General features: G+C 40.2%; 1 pseudogene; it reads right to left on the bottom strand.

Annotated features, from left to right (window-relative positions):
- LOC138092754 (RNA-binding protein EWS-like) overlaps nucleotides 1–22256 on the bottom strand; it is an 82458-nt pseudogene extending 60202 nt beyond the window's left edge.
- Between the last annotated feature and the right edge of the window lie 207 nt (nucleotides 22257–22463).

The following is a 22463-nucleotide window of genomic DNA, read 5'->3' on the forward strand; positions in this document are numbered from 1 at the left end:
AGACAGTGCTAGAATTGAGTTAAGCTGCAGGACATCCAGCTGCTGTCACAGATCTGCTTGATGAGTGGAGAACCCACTCATCTGGAATCAAGTACTACGAGTAGAGAAAAAAACAGAGAAGGAGTATGCTTTGTTTGTTGCTTCTGTTTGGTTGGTTGGCTGGTTTTTCACAGGAGTCATCTACACAGAGCTGGTATTTGCATGCTTGGAGTGGAGGAGGCTCCAAGGAGACGGTGTGGGCGAGAAGAGATGAGAAGGAACCGGGAGAGAGCTTTGAGACACCCTAACATGTTGAAGCCAGGAAGAGGAAAAGAAACGAGAAGTGAGCAGAAATGTGAAGCAACTGCATTTAATTAGCCCTTATCATATGCAAGCTCATTTGATAATTAAAAAAAAAAATAATGTATTGAGGTAACATTACATAAGTTTCACATGTATGACATTATATTTCAGTTTCTGTATACGCTACAGCATGTTTAACACCAAAAGCTTAGCTTCTGTCAGTCACCATACAGTTGACCCCCCGTATGCATGTCTCTCTCCTCCCCAGTCCCCTTCCCTTCTGGTACCCACTACTCTGTTCTCTGTATCTGTGTCTGTTTTTGTTTGGCTTGGTTTGGTCGTTTTAAAAAGTATTCCACAAGGTGAAATTGTTATGTAGGCTAATCACTTTAACCTTAAACTTTCAGAGCTAGTTAGAAAGTGAAATCTGTCCAAGCCCCTCCACTGGCCAGCTGTGTGACCTAGGCAAGTTAGCTAGCCTCTCCATAACTCAGTTACCTCAGCTGTAAAATCGATTTATAAAAATATTTACCTCACAGGCTGCTAGTTGGATTAAATGGATGAATATGTATAAAACCTCTAGAACAGTGCCTGTTATGTATTAAGCACCCAATAAACATGATGTAGTAATTGGTAAACAGCAACTATTATCTGCCTTTCACATTTAAGTGAGAGTCAGACAAGTCTGAATTGTGAAATATTGAGTTAGAAATGGTGGAATAAAGGCTGAAATAACTGTTTGATACCAAACAAAGGGTATAATAAGTCTACATTCCTTTAATTTAGGATCTTTAAAATAAACTGACTTATGACCTAGTTATTGTTTCTAATCAACCATGGTGCCACAGTGGGGAAACTGAAATATTAATATTTCATTTCAGATACGGAGAAGGCACTGGCAACCCACTCCAGTACTCTCGCCTGGAAAATCCCATGGGTGGAGGAGCCTGGTAGGCTGCAGTCCATGGGGTTGCTGAGTTGGGCATGACTGAGCAACTTCATGCTCACTTTTCACTTTCATGCATTGGAGAAGGAAATGGCAACCCACTCCAGTGTTCTTGCCTGGAGGTTCCCAGGGACAGGGGAGCCTAGTAGGCTACCTCTATGGGGTCGCACAGAGTTGGACATGACTGAAGCGACTTAGCAGCAGCAGCAGGATCATTTCAGATAGCATTTCAACCTTCATTCCCTCCAACCGAATTTTTTTATGGGATGCTGAATATCAAGCAAACTCAGTTTACTTTCTGTCTTGTCTATGGAGTGATTGAGTATACTACTTTCCCCCTCAAAAAAAAAAAAAAAAAAGTCAGAGTTGGGATGAGGCAAAACAGTAAAAAAATCTAGCTAACCAAATAATCAGCCATCATGTAAATATGAGCTTCCCAGGTGGCTCAGTGGGTAAAGCACCAGCCTGCAGTCCAAGAGACACAAGAGATGCGGGTTTGACCCCTGGGTCAGGAAGATCCCCTGGAGGAGGGCATGCCAAACCACTCCAGTGTTCTTGCCTAGAGAATCCCTCAGACAGAGGAGCCTGACATGCTACAGTCCATAGGGTTGCAAAGAGTCAGACACAACTAAAGCTAGTGAACAGAAACACATGTAAGAATGTAATGTATTGACCATTATTATTAATTTAAAAAATAAAATAATTGTTTAAAAAGCATGTTTATTAATTTTAGCTATGTATACCAAATTCTGTATACCACATAGCATCACTGACTCAATGGACATGAGTTTGAGCAAATTCCAGGAGATAGTGAAGGACAGGGAAGCCAAGAGTGCTGCAGTCCACAGGGTTGCAGAGTTGGACACAACTTAGCAATTGAACAACAAATACCAAATATGGGAACCAGTCTCAATAAAATGATCATTTTAAAAGGAGATATTATCTATTAATTTCAAGTAAATAAAGCAATTCAAGTGAGGCTAGTTAAGTATGGTCAAGAAAAGGAGTTGGAAAGCTACTTCCAAACAGAGAAGAATGATTTGTATTTAGCATACTTGTTGTTCATCCATAAATTGGTGCTTTTGTTTGTTTTAAAGCAACTTGTCCTCTTCAACAAATTAAATGTTCCCCTATGCGAGTGTTAGGCTATTTTATTTGCAACTCTTTTATGAAACAAAGTTAACTTCTGCTTAATTCCTATCCAGATTAATGAAGGTTTCTTTTATTTATGATATTCTAAATCTTTTCTACTGGTGCTAATTAGGTTCTATTACTAAAGTTGGGAAAGGCAGAGAATTTCTCTGTACATAATTCCATTATCCAGCTCCATAAATTATGTGAAAAGATTGTTGTTACTTTGGAAGAAACTGTGGGGAACATCTGCCAACACTAACAGGTGACAGGTCTGACTATAATTTTGTCCAAATTATACTACAGGGCATTACCCATCACAGACAACATTTAAATGTCAGAAATAAGAAGGAAAGAAAAGGAAAGAAAGAAAGGGAAGGAGAAAAGGAGGGAAGCCAGGAAGGAAATAGGGAAGGAGGGAAGCAGAAAGGAGGGGAAAAATATCTCCTCCTTTGGTCTGGAAAAGTATTCCCTCCTTCCAATTTGGTTTGGAAGCACTTGTTTCTGAACAAAGTCAATCACCAGGGACCCGCTCAATTCTGAAAACTTTCCAAAGTGAAGCTTATGTGTTCTGTTGAAATTCACCCAAGAATTGCACACCTTGCTGCTAGGAAGTCACACCAGATGTCCTGTCCAAGGATTAATAACATTTGCTCCTGTCGGCTACATCCATATGTGAAGAAGCAGAAGAAAGCGTTTCAAAGCTGGTTAGTCAACTTTAAGTTATGCTTAGTGCACTGTATCGGGAATACAAAAGCATTTTCCAGATGGCATCATAAAGTCAATTCATTTTTGCAAAGCACCATCTCATTTTTGAGAAACATCCTTGTTTTTCATTCCCCTTGGTTGCTTCAGAATTGCTTTTTCTTGCCATAAATACAACACTTAAACTGGAGGGCTGGCTAAGATATCCGGAGTGTAGTATTAAAAATGTCTAACAGACTATAAGCTTTCAGATATGAATTGACGAGGAAGATGATAAGGTATTGTCTTAACCACTGGCCAGGCCATCAAGGAGACAGAGTGCCAGATGGATGTTTGGGATTCTACTTCCACTTCTAATGACATAACCTTGTGTAATTCACTTAATCATTCTGTGTTTTGATGTCTACGTATGTATGAGAGCTATTCTAACCCTCAGAAATTCCTTTGCGAGTCATCCAAGGCCCATCTATCATATGAGTTGTTTCCCTACCTGCTTATCTGCATGAACTCTGCTGTAGCCAAACTGTTCAGCTCACGTTCTTCTAAATAAGCCTTGCACTTTTCCAAATTCATGTCTTTCATCAAGCCCTTTCCTTGGCCTAGAATGCATTTGCTCTTCTTCTCTGTCTGGCCAAATACTACTTGTTCTTTTGAGGCAAGCCTCCTCCTCAATGAAGGCATATACATATTCATGTAGTAAATTAGGATTTACACATGTAATTTTAGTTAGTAGCTAGAACCATATTAAGTCATTATTTTATGTTTATTTATAGATGAGAATATGAGACTTTAAGTAAATGCTTATTGTTCCTAGGTCCCAAAGTGTTATCAGAACCTGGATTAGATTTAGGTTTCTTGGACACCGTAAGTTCCTTTGCTGCGCCACACAGTCTCCTAGTAACATTTTTGTTTCCTTTGTTATAGTTGTTGTTATTACTTTTATACTTTTTTAATGTAAAAATTCATAAGTGCCTTATTCATAAATAATAAGTGCCTTGAAGAAAGGACTGGTATTTGTATATTTCTTACACTAGAATATAAACTCCATGGAAGCAGAGAATCTGACTCTGTTATTTACTCTTCTTACTCCAGCTGGCAGGTAGTAAACAAAGTAAATGATTAGTGAATTTCCATCTGTCTCTTACAGCATCTGGCCTTGCATGTAGACGGTCCCAATAAATACTTGTTCTTCTGGTTCTATGAGACTGTCCTCCATAAAGATTTTTAGATTAAAATCTTCTTGGATATTTACAAAGTGCTTCCCCCTTACCCCTCTCCATGCCTGTTATTTGCCTTCTGATACTGACCTTGTCTACCTAACATGACTGTTCTCAAATCATTACTATTCTCAAATCATTTACACCACTCTTGGCTTCTCATGCTAACACCAAACTCTGTCATGTTTTTCTCCAGTGATGTGGTATATCATGAGATTAAAAATTGCTTTCTAAATATCATTTATTGAATGATAAATTATCCCCATGCTGAGCAGTTCATTTATATTATTTTATTTAATTCTCAGAGAGGAACAAAGAGTCTTTCTACAGGTTAGGAAACTAGAGTTCAAAGAGATTAAGCAGCTTGCTCATGACCACAAAGCCAATAAAATGATGAGCTAGGATTAAAGCTCAAGCTCCAAACCACTGAGCTCAGCTTCATCCATGCATCTTGCAATGTTTTGGGAAAGGAGGCTAAATATTCCCATAAGCTAGCATGATCAGATTAGACAAGTCCTAAGAATAAAGTTCAGTAGAGTGAATAGTGGCACTGCATTTTAGGGGTTTGAATGCTGGGAAAATGTCCAAATTGTTGACACAAAAATACCAATTGCATTGACTGTTTTGTTGACATAGTCTGAGAAATTGTTAAACACTGAAACTAAAATTTCAGTCCTTAGTAATGTTATGTTATTTGGTGAGCATTAGATTCAATTCATTAGTGGAAGAAAATCATTAATATTTAAACTTATTTTCTCTAACTTCAACCTGGTAAAGGCCAGTTGGTATTTATTAATATTTTGAATGTGGATAATATTTCACCAACATTATTAGTAAGATTTCATCAGCTAAGTTGACTATAGTTTTGGTTTGGCATTGAGTCACATCTTTTGGTTATTTTCAGGAAGTCAAAATGAGTGACTCAGTGGTGTTCAGTGACTACTTAAATGTGAAAATAAAAACACAATGAAAAACACAACTTCTAAGCATTTGCAATAGATTTTACAGTTGTTGTAACTTCGGAGCTGGTGAGAGTTAGTTGTTCTGGCTTCTGAAATGAACTGCATTTGGAAACTTGGCTTAGCCATTTTTAATCCCTTCTGGTAAGTACTTCTAAAGCTTTTATCATTGTTACAACATAAATCAGACAAAGAGGGTTCTAGGTTGCAGATTTTAGGTTTTTAGAATTTAGATGCTATTTCTTTCTCAACTACCTACCATATGTAACACTGGACAAATTTCTCATAAAACAGGTGTTATTTTATTCAACTCTAAGTGTAAGGTAAAATATAACTCCAGGAATTCAAAAGGGATCTATAAACACACAAAGTGCTTCAGTTCAGTTCAGTCACTCAGTCGTGTCCAACTCTGCGACCCCATGAATCTCAGCACGCCAGGCCTCCCTGTCCATCACCAACTCCTAGAGTTCAGTCAAACTCATGTCCGTCAAGTTGGTGATGCCATCCAGCCATCTCATCTGCTGTCGTCCCTTTCTCCTCCTGCCCCTAATCCCTCCCAGCATCAGGGTCTTTTAGAATGAGTCAACTCTTCGCATGAGGTGGCCAAAATATTGGAGTTTTAGCTTTAGCATCAGTCCTTCCAATGAACAGCCAGGACTAATCTCCTTTAGGATGGACTGGTTGGATCTCCTTGCAGTCCAAGGAACTCACAAGAATCTTCTTCAGCACCACAGTTCAAAACCATCAATTCTTCAGCGCTCAGCTTTCTTCACATCCTTTAATCAAATCACAATGCAAATATTAGGTAGAAGATTGTGACATTCTGATATTTTATCCATTTGATTTCTCATTTTGATATCTGTGCAGAATGCATAGCAAGCAGTGAAAGTAGTTTATACCTGTTACGTATTCCAGATGATGGGGAACAAACTGGAGTATAACTTGGGAAACAGTATCATTGTTGTGGCTGTTGTGATGTTAATAAATCGGTAGCTTCTGACAGACTCGAGCAGGAAGCTGGGTCTTATCTTATTGTAGAAGTCTAAGATCTCTTGATCTGCAGGCTTTGAAACTTTGCTTGGAAGAAGATTAAACAATGCCTCATTTTACAGTAAATCAGTAATTAATGATAAATTATTTAAATGACTGCAGATTTGCCTTTGGCTTTCTCCTTGAGTATATGTACCGTAAGTAGATGAGTCTTTAAAAAGAAAATCTGACATCCTTTATTAGCAAAATGATACATTCATTACATATTCACTAAACATGTGTTGAATACCTGCTACACGTTAGGCGCTGCATCAGGTACTGGCTCCTGTCTTTGAGGCACTCACCATCGAGTGGAGGAGAAAGATGCATCCACAGCTAATTTCAGTATTCATCCCAACGCCATATTCTTTGTTGGAGGCATCATAACCAGAATAAATAATGTGGAAAATACGGTAATATACACAAAGTTAGATAAGAAGGGTTATAGAATAAAAATCTATCGTACAATAATAACCCAGAGAATACCGAATTTATACGTGATAATCTTGATGCAAAAGGAGGTGCAGCAAAGAATCGGACAGAGCAGAGGAGATGACCAGAGAGCTGGCAAGGGAAGACACAGGCGGCGAGGAGCTATAGGGGAGGAAGTCTGGGAGGGAAACTACCTTCCGGTGCTTTTAAGACAAAGCACGTTTCACATCCCCGAGAAATCTGGGGACAAGAGAACACAGACTCTCCTGTCCATAGACACCTCTGGGAGAGTCCCAGTCTCTTCCCCAAGGAATCAGCAGAGAAGTGGGGAGACTTAAGGGAAGCTGCAGGAAAGGCCACAGACACCTCTAACATAATAATATAATAGCCTTGCTTACTCATCCCCATGTCAGCTTCATAAGCCTTGACCAGGCTTAAATGATGAGGTAAACGCAGACACAACAAAAATATGGAATTCCTTAATGGTGCAGCATTCTCCACCTCCCGCCCCCTTTTCCTTAGCTGGGAGATGTGAGGCTGATGCTATCCAATGGTAGAGGGAAGGGGAACCAAAATCCCCAAGCCCCAAAATTTATAGTCTCAATTTGAAGCTTAAATGCTTTGGTTTAGTGAGAGATATAAATATTTTAGAGCAAATTGCTTGGTAAACTGGTTATTTCCTCTCCTCACCAATGCTGCAGTGTTTCGGTTTGGATCTGCTGCTGGGACAAGATAGAATTCGTAAATTTGCCTGAACCTGCACTTTAAATGGTAAAGAAATCACTGAGCGACTTGAGTCATCCTAGAGAAACCTACAGAAATAGGGCTCAAGGTAGAAATTTAGGAAAACAGAGAAAAGCATGTTTTGCCTTTTTTTTTTTTTTTTTTGCACACCAGAATTTGTAACTTGAGGAAGTTATATGAGCTAAATCTACTTTCAAAGGTCAGTTGGGGACTATATGTGATTTCATGGACATCCAGAGCCCCCATTTTTTTTCCATCTCTTTTCTGATGCCCTCAATTTTTTTTTTTTTTTTTAGTATAATATGTGTTTCATTCTACTAACAGGGTCTTGAGTTCACTCTAGGCCAGAATACTGGCATGAGTAGCCTTTCCCTTCTCCAGGAGATCTCCCCAATCCAGAGATCAAACCCAGGTCTCCCACATGGCAGGCAGATTCTTTAGCAGCTGAGCCACAGGGGAAGCCCTGAGTTCACTGGATAACAGGAATTTCTATTAATATTTGATTAATTTGTCAATCAATCAGAAAGGCCCAGTGATTGATTATCAGAGTCTCCCCTATGTGAACCTGTAAAAGAGGATTATATATCAATACTTGGAGATCTGGGGTCCCCAGTAATGAAAGAGTTGCAGGAAGAAGAGGCAAATGTACCCTCTAAAGGGGAACTGTCTCCTGAGGCGGTGGTGTTGCAAATGGCTCTTCGTTCATGATTTATGAAGATGTGTACTTTTAACAAACTAATTTCTAGGGACTTGTATGTGAGAAAAATTACTCTATCTTCATTCTAAGTGCTGAAAAGTGCTTTAGGATCCTCGTATAATTTGACTTGACATTTTTCTCTTTGTAAATTTTATTTGCGAAAACTTAAAGTCCCTCTTCAGGAAGTGTTCTTTTTCTTTGCTTTTTAATAATTTATAACTGAAATCCTGATGTCTTGCAGATGGAGTGCTGCGGCTATGGTAAATGACACTATGCTAAAAATCGTGTCTAGGAAGGACTAGGCAGGTGAAAATAGGACTCCCACCTTGACATCTCAGTGTTTCCTCCAGGAAGCAGGCATGCCCAGAGAACTCTCGAGGAGGATGGACCAACTGTCTGTTGAATACGGAGCTACCTCAGGGGGTCCAGAGAAAGTACTCACTCTAAGGGAAAACAGTACATTGGCGCTTTCAGAGCTTTGGCCCAGGTTTGGTCCCTGGTCATCGAGCTAAGATTCTGCAAGCCACGTGGCTCAGCTTAAAAAAAAAAAAAGAATGGTCCAGATTCACAAGGTGGCTCTCCAGACTCATCTAGTCACACGGTGAGGGACTATGACAATAGTGGATAAAATCTCAAAGAATCAGCTCACTAAAATCTTTGTTAGACATCAACAATTCAATGAAGAAATACTTTGTGGCTTGAAAGTTAAAGTCGCTCAGAGGTGTCTGACTCTTTGTGACCCCATGGACTATAGCCTTCCAGGCTCCTCTGTCCATGGAATTCTCCAGGCCAGAAGACTGGAGCAGATAGCTGATCCCTTCTCCAGGGGATCTTCCCAACCCAGGGATTGAACTTAGGCCCCACACACTGCAGGCAGATTCTTAAACAGCTAAGCTACCAGGGAAGCCCACGTTGTGGCTTATGTAATGACAATTGGGTGAAACGCACTTGCTCTTCCTGAAGGTAGACTGTTGGAACCCAGAGAAATTATGGAATAGACATGGTAGCCTGGGCAGCAAGCTGAGGCAGTCTGTGCTTGGAGAAGAGAAGCTGTAGAAGGTATCTTGCTTCCATTGTTCCCCTTTGGTTGCGATAGAAGATGGCAGAAACAGTAGTCATCACTCTGGGAGCTGGAGTGCAGAGGAAAACCAGCAACAAGCCTAGGGCAGCAGATGTGGTGAATTAAATGACTCCTTCTTGAGCTCAAGTGAGCCAGTCCTTTGCTTCTCTGTCTCCTCTAAGAGGAATGTGAAAAGGCGGAGTTGGGGATTGGGGAGTGGGGACAAAGTCAAGGAAAGTTTACTTCAGATCTGGGCAGTGCACACAAGTAAATTTTTGAGTTACACCCTGTTTGAGATCCCTTTCAACTGGGGAGTCATCTGAGGTGATCCTGGGCTTTCCTGGTGGCTCAGCGGTAAAGAATCTACCTGCAATGCAGGAGAATCAGGAGTCATGGATTCAATCCTTGAGTCGAGAAGATCCCCTGGAGGAGGAAATGGTGACCCACTCCAGTATTCTTGCCAAGGAAAATTCCATGCTCAGAAGAGCCAGGAGGGCTACAGCCCATGGAGTTTGAAAAGAGTTGGACGTGACTGAGCAATTCAGCACTGAGGTGGTCCTGGCACTCTCATCAACTTCATCACCTTAAAGAGTTCTTTTAAGGTACAGGTCTACCATGGAGAGACCTAGCTGCTTAATTCTGATTGTCTTCCAGGTAGTGGGTATTCAGTGTAAAGGCAAGTTCACTCAGTGAAATAAAAACAACACAGGGCAATCAAGAGGCTTTAGTGAGCCTGTCTTGGATTCATTTTCTTTATCTGTAAAAACAAGGTACTTCTTAACACGGAGTATGCAATAGAATCATCTGAGGAACTTAAAATGAAAACAACAACTATCTGAGCCTTGTAAATACATACCAAGTTAGATAAAATGTATGTGCATATTAAAAGAACTCCATAGGTGTGTCCACCCATTGATTAAGGACCACCAAACCTGATATTTTTTGCAGGTTCCCATTCAACTTCAAAATGTTATTTGTCTTCACATATTTGTATATATTGCTTGTGAGAGATTAAACTAGCACAATATATCTTAAAAGCCTTATGAATTTGCCTGCCTTCTAACTTAACAAGTCCCTTTATATAAATTTATCCCTCAGAAATTAGGTCATGCATACAAACATATATATTCAAAAATAATCATTCTTGATTATAAAATCAAACTGTTGAAACAAAGAAGCAATTAACAACAAGATCTTAATTATGAGATAAATTATGGTATATCCCTAAAACAAATTAATGTATAGTCATGGGAAATTAAATTTTAAGGGAATAATTAGTGATGTGGAAAATGCTTATGATATGAAATGAAGACAAGCAAATTTTAAAGTACATGTGAGTATAATCATATGTGATTATTACCATGTGTGAGAAATATGCTGAGGGAAGCTAGACACAAAGGAGTGCATACTGTGATTCCATTTATACGAAAGTCTGGAAACAGCACGGCTAGTTGATAGTGACATAAAGCAGTGTCTGCCTGCAGCAGGGAGCAGGGATGGAGGTGGACTGCAGTGCGGGGGCTCAAAGCACCTTGTTGAAGTGACTGGGATGCTTTCATCTTGGCTGCGATGGTTACACAAGTGAATGCGTTTGAACGCTGGGAACTGGTACATTTTATTGTACGAAAATACTACTTTATTCAAAACTACAGAGTGAAACTTTGCATAGTTTTTTCCATAAAATGTTTTTTCTAAGTAGCTAAAATGTTAACTTTTAAAACAAGTAAAATTCCAAAACAAAACCATGAAAACTTTCTCATTCTTTACTAAGGTGCCTGCCTGTGCCTTAAAAACAAATTAGAAATATACAAGTATAGAGATATGATAGTTACTATATTCAGGTGCTGGAATAAAAGGGAATTTTTTTTTCTTTATACTCCTACTTCTTCAAAATTTCTATAATGAACATTTTTATATTAAGAAAAGGATCATTTTAAAATTGATGTTTAAAAGACATTAAGCTGAACACCCAAAACAGAGGAAGAATGGGTGAACTAAGAGTTTAGAAAAACCTAGTTATTCTTGTCTTAATAAAACGTGACCTTAAAAAACAAACAGCGATAACAATGTGGGTGTAAAGTGGCCCAGTGGGAACGTGCACTTGAGTAGTGAGGGCACCAAACACATAAACACAGCGTGCAGGCCTGTGTGGCGTCTGCTTCCGTTCCCTGAGCCGGGCAGTGCCTCGGCGGCTGCAGCAGGAACTCGGGCCTATTTTTACTCAGGAACTGAGCCCCTGCTGCCTTCCTGAGCTCAGCTGGGGCCCCACTGCTGGCAGCACGCCTGCTCTCTGGCGTCCCCAGCCCTCTGATCGCTGGCCTGCACATCCCCTCATCACAGGCCCTTACAGCACCGCAGGTCGTAAAAAGGCAAAGTACAAGCCAAGGATGAAGGAAATGACACACGGAGTTGCTCTCAAACAAATAAGCAGAGGGGGGAAAATACGGCTGGGAACCTAAACAAGAATGCAGCAGAGGAAATAAACAAGCAAACAAAGCTCAAGGCTGAGATTGCCCAAAACAAAAGCCCTGCACCGAAGCCATTTCTAGGGGAAAATAGGAGACCAGAGGAAACAGAGACCTTCCTTACTAGCAGTGGCTTGACAAATACCTTATAAAACCATTGATTCTGAAGTCCTGATTAGCTTTCTGGGTCTGTTAGCGCCAGACCAACCTGGTGGCTTAGATCCAGACAGATCTCAGCCACTTAACAGGGTAAACTTGGAATACAAATCTAGACCTCCCAGCTATGCTCTTGAGGGCAAGGCATCCTTCTCAATAGAATACAGTGAAAGGTGCCCCTGGAGCGATACAATAATCACTTGTCAACCTTCATCTGTAAAATGGAATAATTCATTGTTCTTGCTTCAGATTCTGTGGTATAGCTTAATGACATGATTATATACTTCAGTTTCTCTGGGGCTCTGGTCCAAATGAGATTATAATAATTGTTATATTGCCTCTTTTTTCAGCTTCTGCTTACATTTAGGGCTGCTTACATTTAAATTCTTAGAGATTTTTGTACAGACTTAACCATTTAGAGTTGTATTTACTGATCTCTCTTTTCCTAGAATATAGATATGATTCTGTCAGACAAGACTAGAAATAGCTTCAGATCAGAGACAACCCTTTGGTGTTTTAATTACTGCCCCCTTCAATTCTGATGGAGAAGGAATGGCAACCCACTCCAGTATTCTTGCCTGGAAAATTCTATGGACAGAGGAGCCTGGCAGGCTCCATGGGCTTGCGAAGAGTCAGATATGACTGAGTGACTAACACTTTCTTCAGTTTTGATTCTTGGTTACCAGATCAAAACGCTTGTGTCGGACTTCATCTTCCCTTAGAATGAGTTCCTAAGAGAATCCTCAGTCCTTCATGTAATTGGACTTCCACTGAGCATTAGCCTTGGTGGTAGACGCAGAGTCACAGTGCCTCCCTATGTCAGGCTCTGCGGGAGAGAAACCTGTGGATCTCGCCGTCCACCCGGAAGCGTGGCTCATGTGAATGGGAGACCAGGAAAAATGCCCTTCTCTGAGAACTGTTCAAAGTCTCTTCTCAGATGTCTGAACTTACTAGGATCCACAGAGATTGTGAGGATCGGGGGAATAAAAGGAAAGGTCACATTTTGATTTTCTTTTTTAGTACCAGTTAATAGTCATGTAGAGGCTCTAGGATTTATTCCTAGCATATTTCAACTATCCACCCCAGCATTAACCTCCTATTTATTAAACACTGATATTATGAGACAATTAGTTTAGCTTATTATTAAATCATAGCTAATAGACTGGTATTCATTGGAAGGACTGATGCTGAAGCTCCAATACTTTGGCCACCTATGTGAAGAGCTGGCTCATTGGAGAAGAACCTGATGCTGGGAAAGACTGAAGGCAAAAGGAGAAGGGTGGTGGCAGAGGATGGGATGGTTAGATAGCATCATTGGCTCAAGGGACATGAATTTGAGCAACCTCTGAGACATAGTGAAGGGAAGGGAAGCATGGCGTGTTGCAGTCCACGAGGTCACAAAGAGTCAGACACAATTTAGTCACTGAACAACAATAGCAAACAACAGACTAGAAAGGAGGCATGCATTTGAACCTCTCGGAAGGAACAATCAGTGGAGACCTAACATTTTCTTGATCTGCAAATAACTTCAAGAATAATACCATATTTCACATAATCACCTAGAGTTCAAACGTCTGAGATATTCTGTTGCATCCAGTCCCTGTGAAGCATGTGCCAGAGAAGTCCCTCCCCCCAGGGCCCAGAACCCCCAGAGAGCAGGGCAGGATGACTCACAGTTGTCCCTGGGCCCACCTCAGAGTCTGGCCCAAAGGGAGCGCTCAGTCAGCGTCAGTACTCGACCTTCAGCACTTCTTTCAGTGAGTGTGTAGGGCAGGCGGAGGAACAGCACACAGCAAAGGCCCCCACTCTCTTGGAGAAGCCTGGCAAAAGGGAAGTTTGTAATACTTTCAAAGGAGCAACGAGTTGTAAAATCTTTAAAAGTTAGGAAATGCAGAAATCTGAACTATTTACTGTTACTGTTAAATCTGACTGTTACTTGAGGAAAATAAATAATAATTGTCAAGCAATGCCAAAGAAGGGGAAAATGACAGAAATGGAAAAAAAAAATCAAATTCAATGCCAAGGAGCAGAGGGATTCAAAGAAATGAAACAAATTACTACTGCAATTTAAAAAAAAAGCTAGAATTTACAAACATAAATGAGAAGATTGACTCAGTACAAGTTTACCAAAAGTATGTGGAATCCTAGTGGTTGGGATGTCAGTAAGTAACAAGCTGAGGCTGTTTTGTTTTGCTCTTTTAATGTAACATGATATTCAATTATTACAGAATCAGAGGTCCCAGAATAAATGCTTCCATATGGAATGTATAGTTGGAATATATAAATATGTAATTGGAAATAATTATGCATTTGTTAACGACTCTCATCTTATTTGTAGTTGAACATCTAAGTGAGATGAGAAAAAGCTGGTCGCTATAGGAAAATAAAGATACAGATTTAGAATAGCAAACCTAAGAGTAAGACTGATAGAGAGATCCTATTGTTTTAACTCAGGAAAGCGAGGGCTGAGAGATGATTTAATATGTGTCTCCAGTCTATAAAGGGTCATTATCTGGTGGTTTATGACCATCTGTTCTTTACCTCCCCTAAGGATGGAAAAGAGGAAATGAGCTTAAACTACAGGAAAATAAATTTAGGCTAGACCAAAGGGACTTCCACACTAAGGTCTGTGCAACATTGCAAGCCTGAATGGTTGTGGCATTTCCTCCCCTAACCTCGTCTGGGAACAGACAGGAGGCATTTACCCATCTGGGATGAATTCTACATAGCTCAGAGGGGATAAATCTGTGAATATTTTCAGACTGTAAATATTATTGGATGTCACTTTGATGTAACTTTTTCTCTTCTGCCTTAAAGCTTTCGTCTGGATAGAAGTCCTTCTTACATCTTAAGTAAAGGGTTTATCTGTCGATCTCACTGATGCATGAACTTTCCATTGACTCACCAACATGTGGGCTTGTCCATTCACATCCTTCTGTTCTGTTTCCCAAACTCTTCCTATGATAAAACCTGAAGCACCCCCTTGCTTGGCCCCTCCCCATATCTGCAGGCCTTGTAAAACCCCCAAGTCTTGGCAGGTTGTGCCAGGCTGGCCTTCACTCACTCCTGCCCTAGCTGTGCAGAGCCACAGTCTTCAAGCCTGACCTGGCTCCTCCCCACCCTGCTTCTGTTTACATGAACCTACTTCTCTCCAGGATGCTGTTACCTTCCTTGTCTGGGTGGACAACTAGAAAAATTTCAATTCTCTACTCAAATGTTTCAGCATTTCGAAAGGTCTTCTGTCCTTCCTACCGAAACCTACATTTTCCTCCCCCAAATTACAGTCCTTTCAGCACTTAGAGGCCCAGGGAGAATTTAACATGTGTTATGGTGAGCTTCAGTACACATTTCCATCAACCTATACAAGTAGATGTAAGAGCAAAAATAAAGATAATTTTGATTCCCTATGTATGCCCTATTGAGCAATAAATGTTTATTAAATAGCAAAAAGAAAGAATAAGTGAATGATAGTTAAACAACTGTGAAGCTGTTCTCTAACATTAAGGATAGAAATTATTACCATTGGTGAAAACTAAAACTGTAGTAGATAAAAAATTTGAAGATTGCTTTCATTTTATTTCTTTTTTAATATAAATTTATTTATTTTAATTGGAGGCTAATTACTTTACAATATTATATTGGTTTTGCCATACATCATCATGAATCTGCCACAGGTGTACATGTGTTCATTTTATTACCAAGTCAGGCATTGATTTACATTTGATACCCTACTTGGGTTAGTGCTGTTAACAAATAAGTATTTGCTGATGATACAAGTTAATACTTGCATTTGCAATGTTTTCCTGTCCTTTGCTGATATTACTGATATCTGAGCTTTAGCCAACTTTTATATATATATATATATATATACACACACATATACATAAATGAGATTCTGTGGTGGCTCAGACAGTAAAAGCATTTGCTTGCAATGCAGGAGACCCGGGTTCAATCCCTGGGTCAGGAAGATCCCCTGGAGAAGAAATGGCAACCCACTCCAGTATTCTAGCCTGGAAAATTCCATAGATGGAGGAGCCTCATAAGCTACAGTCTATGGGGTCGCAAAGAGTCAGACACGATTGAATGACTTCACCTTCACTTTCAAGCATAAAAATCTTTCATGGAAACTAAAATATGTTTTTGTTAAGCAGCACTTTTTGAAGCAATGTTTGAAAGCTGGGTAAGGGAAAAGTAATTTCATAAAATAAAATTAACAACAAAAATATTCAATTTTACTTTCATTTAAATTCATTTATTACTACTTCAGTTAAATAAATATATACTCTCCACTTCACTGAATTCTTAGGCCTGGTTATTTGGAAAATTTGATGATAAATTAAAGATTCTGTCCTCAGAAAGCTTACAATCCAGGACAGGAAAGACACCTGCACAAATGCCAGTAATATGAAGGAAGGTACGGTTAGAGAAAAACTCACATGGCGTGACAGGGACCATATGGTGGGCAGGAGAGGGTGTTTTGAGAATGTGGCATTTGAAACAGGTGTCTAAGAATGAAGTGGATTTCAACAGGAGTTGGGTTTGGTAGGTTAAACCACAAAAAGAGCAGGAGCCAGCAGGATAATTAGGGTGTCTTCAGAAAAGTCAAGGCAGCAAGGCTGGGATACACATAACTCAGTCTGAAGGAAAGATAAACCAGCATACTGATGATGAAGATGGGGATTTGGGGCTTAACTCAGTAGCTGATGGAGAGATGCTGAAGGTATGGATTAGGGGAGTGATCAACAGCATGTGGATGTCCTGAAATCGGAGGAAGAAAGTAGAGGAGACTGATGACCACAATCTATTTGACCTGGATGATAGCAGGTAACACTGGAATGACAAAGACAAAAGCAACCAAGATATTTTGTAGAGAAAGAATAAAATCTGCAGAATTAGCCCATTACTGGATGAAATGTGAGAAAGAACTCCCAGAGAGAGTGCAAGAAGGATCTGAGCATCCCATCTGGGTCCCAGGGAGAAAGATACCACAAATTAACACAATATTGAAACCACAGGAGAAGAGATATTAACTGAGTTTAGGTACATGGGTCAAATGCAAATGGAACATGCCTCTCCTAGGCAGCTTAGGGTAGAAACCTGAGAGTCATCTTCATGGAAACAATGCTTGCAATTCTGGATTTTCCTCTTTGGAGGTCCCTACACTTTGCAGGAGGCACGATTTACTTCATTTCTCTTTTACTGACATCCAGGAACTAGATCATCAGCATTCTCAGCTCTAAGACATGTGCTAAAAGCAAACAGTAAAATACATTTATGAAGCCTTTAAAATATATGAAATTCTCTGTAAATGTACAGTGTAAATTGATAATTATAGCTCTGTTCTAGATCATAGGCAAGTAGGAAATAGGAGATTAGAATGGTAATTTAAAAGAGATTAAATTATTCACAGTGGTGTGCGTGTGTGTGTTTAACAGAGAGACAGAGAGAGAATGAGGGAATGTGAATTTATTTTTCAGTACTCAGTGTGAAAATGCATCAATCTTCCTTTATTCTGAGGGTTGGAAAAAGTTCATGTTTTGAGAAGGTTACTTTTATATGCTATAGTCTTTGTAATCTGACACCTACAAGACAGTGTTCAGATGTATGCAATTAAATTGCACTTTTTGAGAAGCTGTTTCTTTGCTTTCTTCTGATAGTTCTTCAGCTTGACATAAGGCTTAATACCCAGGTGAGAAACGATAAAGTACATTTTACAAGCGTACAGACACTCAAGAAAAAAGACTTTTCTTCCTATTATTTGTTCTCTGTTCTGTGTGGTTTTATTTTTTCCAATTCTGAAAATCTGAAGGTCAACTTTCTTTCATAAACCAAAGTGGAATCATGGCTACATTGAGTGTTAGTCCGATGTCTGACGTTGTTTTTCACAACAGTTATATTAAACATGCATATCATTTATTTTCTTTTACTACAGGTAAGATGTTACTTTTCTCAAATGTAAAAATCAACTTCCTCTTCATTTAATTTAATCCCCCTGTTAATGGTTATAACTAAAAAATACTTCTTTTCTACATACAACATATGAAAAATCTCTTGGCTATGACATGTCTGACAAGCTCATTAAAAGATACTTACATTGTAGTGGGGATGCCCAGCTGGCCTTCTTAATAAGCTCTTCTATTTGTGAGTATGTCCCTTTAATAAGTTAAACAAGTACTTCATGAATAAATGAAATTAAGAATTCCTGGTGTGAACAGGGTTGCTGGCCTTTTAAGGATTTCTGGTATTGCTGTGAAAGCCACAAAGACTGTGAACTTTCCCATACGTATTTGATGATGAAAACGATGGCAATGATGATTGGCCTGGAAAAATCATTTTTCAATGTGTTTAATAAGGATCCATCAGTGACATTGAATGACCCAGAATGAGTTTCCAGTTCTCACATGATTTAAAAACACTGTTCTAGCACCATCATCTGGACAACCTCAGGCTTTCCAAAAATAAACACCCCTGCACTCATTTTCTTTAAAAAACACAGACTATACTTTGGTTTTACAAATATTTTGTTTTTTTAGGTCTAAGTATCATATCATTATTATTTAGCATTCTTTCAAAATATCTGACAATTTTCTCAGAGTATGATACCAAAAACGAAACATCAATAAAAATGAGGTCAAGAATTTCTAAATAAAATGAGCAATTGTTTCACATTTTCCCTCAATTTTTAGCAAAGTTATCATAATGTTGTAGTGCAAAATTGTATCTCACAATGGCTGATGTGGCCTTTGAAGTTTAAAGCAATAAACAGTTGTGGAGGAACTGCAGTAGAGAAGCATCTCAAAGTAAACTGAATCTGTTTTGCGTATAGATTCATTTGTATTTTTTTTTAATTTCCACATATAAGTGACAAAATGCAGTATCTGTCTTTGTCTGATTTATTTCACTAAATATAGTAATTCCTAGGTCCATGCATGTTGCTGCAAATGACAGAATTGTGTATGTGTGTATGGTGGTAGATTTGTTGCTAGGTCATGTTCAATTCTTGTGACCCCTTGGCTCCTCTGTCCATGGGATTCTCTAAGCAAGAATACTGGGGTGGGTTGTCATTTTCTCTTCTCTTGAGTTCCTGCATTGGCAGATGGGTTCTTTGCCATTACTGCCACCTGGGAAGCCCATAAGTGATACAATTTCGTATATGTTTTTACACTGTCTATCTTATTTCACCTAGCATAGTGCCCTCGTTCCATCACTGCTGTCATAAAAGGCAGGATTTCCTTCCTTTTTCAAAGCTGCATAGTGTGCCTATGCATGTGTGTCTCTGTAATCTACACATCTATATCTATGCATGTGCGTGCCTAATAAGTTGCTTTAGTTATGTCCAACTCTGTGTGACCCTTTGAACTGTAGCTGGCCACACTCCTCTGTCCATGGAATTTTCCAGGCAAGGAAACAAGAGTGGGTTGCCATGCCCTCGTCCAGGGTATCTTCCTGAACCAAGGCTCGAGCTTGAGTTTCCTGCATTGTAGGTGGATTCTTTACCATCTAAGCTACCAGGGAGGTTGTGTGTGTGTGTGTGTGTGTGTGTGTGTGTGTGTGTGTGTGTGTGTGTATCTTCCATATCCATTCATTTGTTAATAGACAATTGGTTAGCAACCATGTCTTGGTTACATAGAAAACAAATTATGGTCACCAAAGAGGAGATGGAAGGGAGGAGAGACAAAACTATCAGTGTGGTATTAACAGATATGAACTACTATATATTATATAAAATAGATAAGAAACAAGGATATACCATATGGCACAGAGCATTATACCCATTATCTCATAATAAGTTATAATGGAGTATAATCTGCAGAAACACTATGCTATACACCTGAAACTGACATAATATTGTAAATCAACTATATTTCATTGTAAAAAATAATAAAATAAATGGTAGGTCAGATATAGCAGAAGATTGTGGAGCAGGGAACTCTTTACCTAATCACTCTGCTAAACAGAAGGCATGCCAATATATCCATACGTTAACATGAAGATCAACACTTTTAAAAAATTTAAACTTTTTATTTTGAAATCATTGGAGACTCACATGTAGTTGTAAGAAATAATACAAAGAGATCACAGGAATCCTTTACCTGGTTTCCACAGTGGTGACATCTTCACAGCTATAGAACAGTAACACAACCAGGATGCTGACATTGATACTGTCAAGATATGATACATTTACACCACCGCACGGATTCCTCATGTAAGCTGTTGACACTGGCTTTTTAGGAAAGATCAACATTTTAATGTATTTAATCTTGATGTACATTTTTAAAGAATTTCTCTTCAGTTTTTCCTTAAACCAATCATGGCATCAAATACAATTTATACTTGTATTAACATTCTGCATAATTTTTTACTAGTTTATACAGGGATAAAACACACATAGAATGAAGCCTTCTGGATTATGTTAAACAACATTATACTTCACCTTCATCAGAGTATAGACACCAGAAGGGGAAGAAGGTATGGGAGGACGGAGCGGAAGGGCAGGCACAGGCAGCAGTTATGCTACTGATCTAAACAAAATTTCCTAAACCAGATTATGCCATCAATCAGAATGGTCAAACCAATTTAGATTTCTCAAAATCCCCAATGGGGACAGTTATCCTATCATTATATATATATATATATATATATATATATATATATATATATATACCCTGTAAAAATCTTTTGGGCTTATGTGAAATAGATCTCCAGTCCAGGTTCAATGCATGAGACAGGGTGCTCAGGGCTGGTGTACTGGGATGACCCAGAGGGATAGGATGGGTAGGCAGGTGGGAGGGGGGTTCAGGATGGGGAACACGTGTACACCCACGGCTGATTCATGTCAGTGTATGGCAAAAACCACTACCAAATTGTCAAGTAATTAGCCTCCAATTAAAATAAGTAAATAAAATTTTAGAATAAAAACAAATAAAAAACCTTTCGGGCTTTTCTGTGTGCCAGGTGCACCTCAGGCCATAGTTGAAGGGTAATGGGACCAAGATCTTCATCATTACGTGCCACAGTCCCAAGTACAGACAGAAGTTGAGGACAGATGTTGTGGAAAACAGCTGCACTCCTTATCTGCACTATATCCTCCAGGAATTTCAAGACAGCCGTTCAGAAGCAATCAGTTAAAAACCTGGGATTGTTAGAAGGGTTCTGTGTGTTCTTCCCCAAGTCTATTACCCACAGAGGATTTCAACCTCTGGAAGCTATGAAGGGAACAGAAAGCTCTAGTGTCAAAAGCTTTCTTTACTCTCTTCAACCCAATCAAGTATATTGGCAGGGAAGAAAGCAACCTGCTGCTATAGACATGCCACAGAGTTGACATCTCCACGTTTTGGAGGACAGCTTGGGCTTATCAGATTATTCACGGAAATGAAGAAATAAATGTCTTACGTTTTTCTGTCCTTTCCATTGAAAATCCTATGGATGAAACTAAATTAGATAAAAGGAGAAAGGTTTGCACTTATCCCTGTTCCCTGGGGTGCTGCTCTCTGCTCACCTCTGCCCATGCCTCCACAACTAAATCCCCCTATTCTCCTGCCTGGGTTATTGAGGTCGCTCATGCTCTGGTTCTCTTCTAATTCAGAAAATCCTCCAGACTCTTGACCGCAAACACCCTTGCTCCTGGGGAGGTCCCGTGGGTATGAACTCTGCCATCCCTAGCACCGCTCAGTTGGCTATACTGACTTGGAGTCTGACTACAGGGTCCCATTTGGGGCTGCCCCGGAGCTGCTTTGTCAACTATAGTAGCTACGGCACTGTCCATCGCTTCTCCTTTGCCCCCGGGTGTTCTGCTGGAACTGCTCTGATCCTAACTAGTCAGCTGTGCAGAGGACTAGCTGGTGGGAGGATAGGATGGTGGGGATGGGACTGGCATCATGAGATAGCTCCCAGGTACCTGGGGAAGGCTGGGCTCTTTGTAACCCTTCGTGCTGGATTGAGGTTGATTTGTCTCAGGGGGTTTGTTACCATCCTACAGTCCTGCAGGCCCCATGGCTGCCAGCTGTTGCCCGTAGGCTGGGTGAGCAGACTGAGTGCCATATGCAGACTGAGCTGGGTAAGAGGCCTGGGGGGCCGGGGGAGGGGGGGGTAGGAACTGTAGCCGTGGTGGCATCACAAGTCCCAGTTCTGGGCCCCTGGATGGGCGGACAACATGCCTGTGGGGACAGGCTGACACTGCACCTATGGGGACGGGCTGACAACGCACCTGCGCACCCAAGGAGAGTCTGTCCATAAGAAGTCGCATAGGTGGTCTGCAGGTAGGGTGCAGTGGTCTGATCCTGAATATGGGTGACATCAGGGAGCTGTTCAAAGGGCACATAGCTTCATTGCCCATATGCCCAGGCGGTCTGGGCACATCCTTGAGTGAGGTGGCTGGTGGAAGCTCTGTAGTCCTGCTGGGCTGTGGCTGGATTGTGGCTACTGCAATGCATGGACTCTGTCTCCCCTTCCTTCTTTTCTCAGCGTCCCTCTTCCTCTCTCATTTCCTCCTGGTGCTGCAGGCACAGGCGTGAAACCCGCAATCCTGAGGACTACTACTGTGCCAGCCTGCAGGGGTGGAGGAAGAACGGGTGAACCACAGCGTTCTCTGATGTTCTCTGGAGATCCGTCCAGGTTGTTGTGTGTGCTGTTGGTGAATA

This window comes from Capricornis sumatraensis, chromosome 16 (genome assembly GCF_032405125.1).
Source record: "Capricornis sumatraensis isolate serow.1 chromosome 16, serow.2, whole genome shotgun sequence".
NCBI classification, from domain to species: Eukaryota; Metazoa; Chordata; class Mammalia; order Artiodactyla; family Bovidae; genus Capricornis; species Capricornis sumatraensis.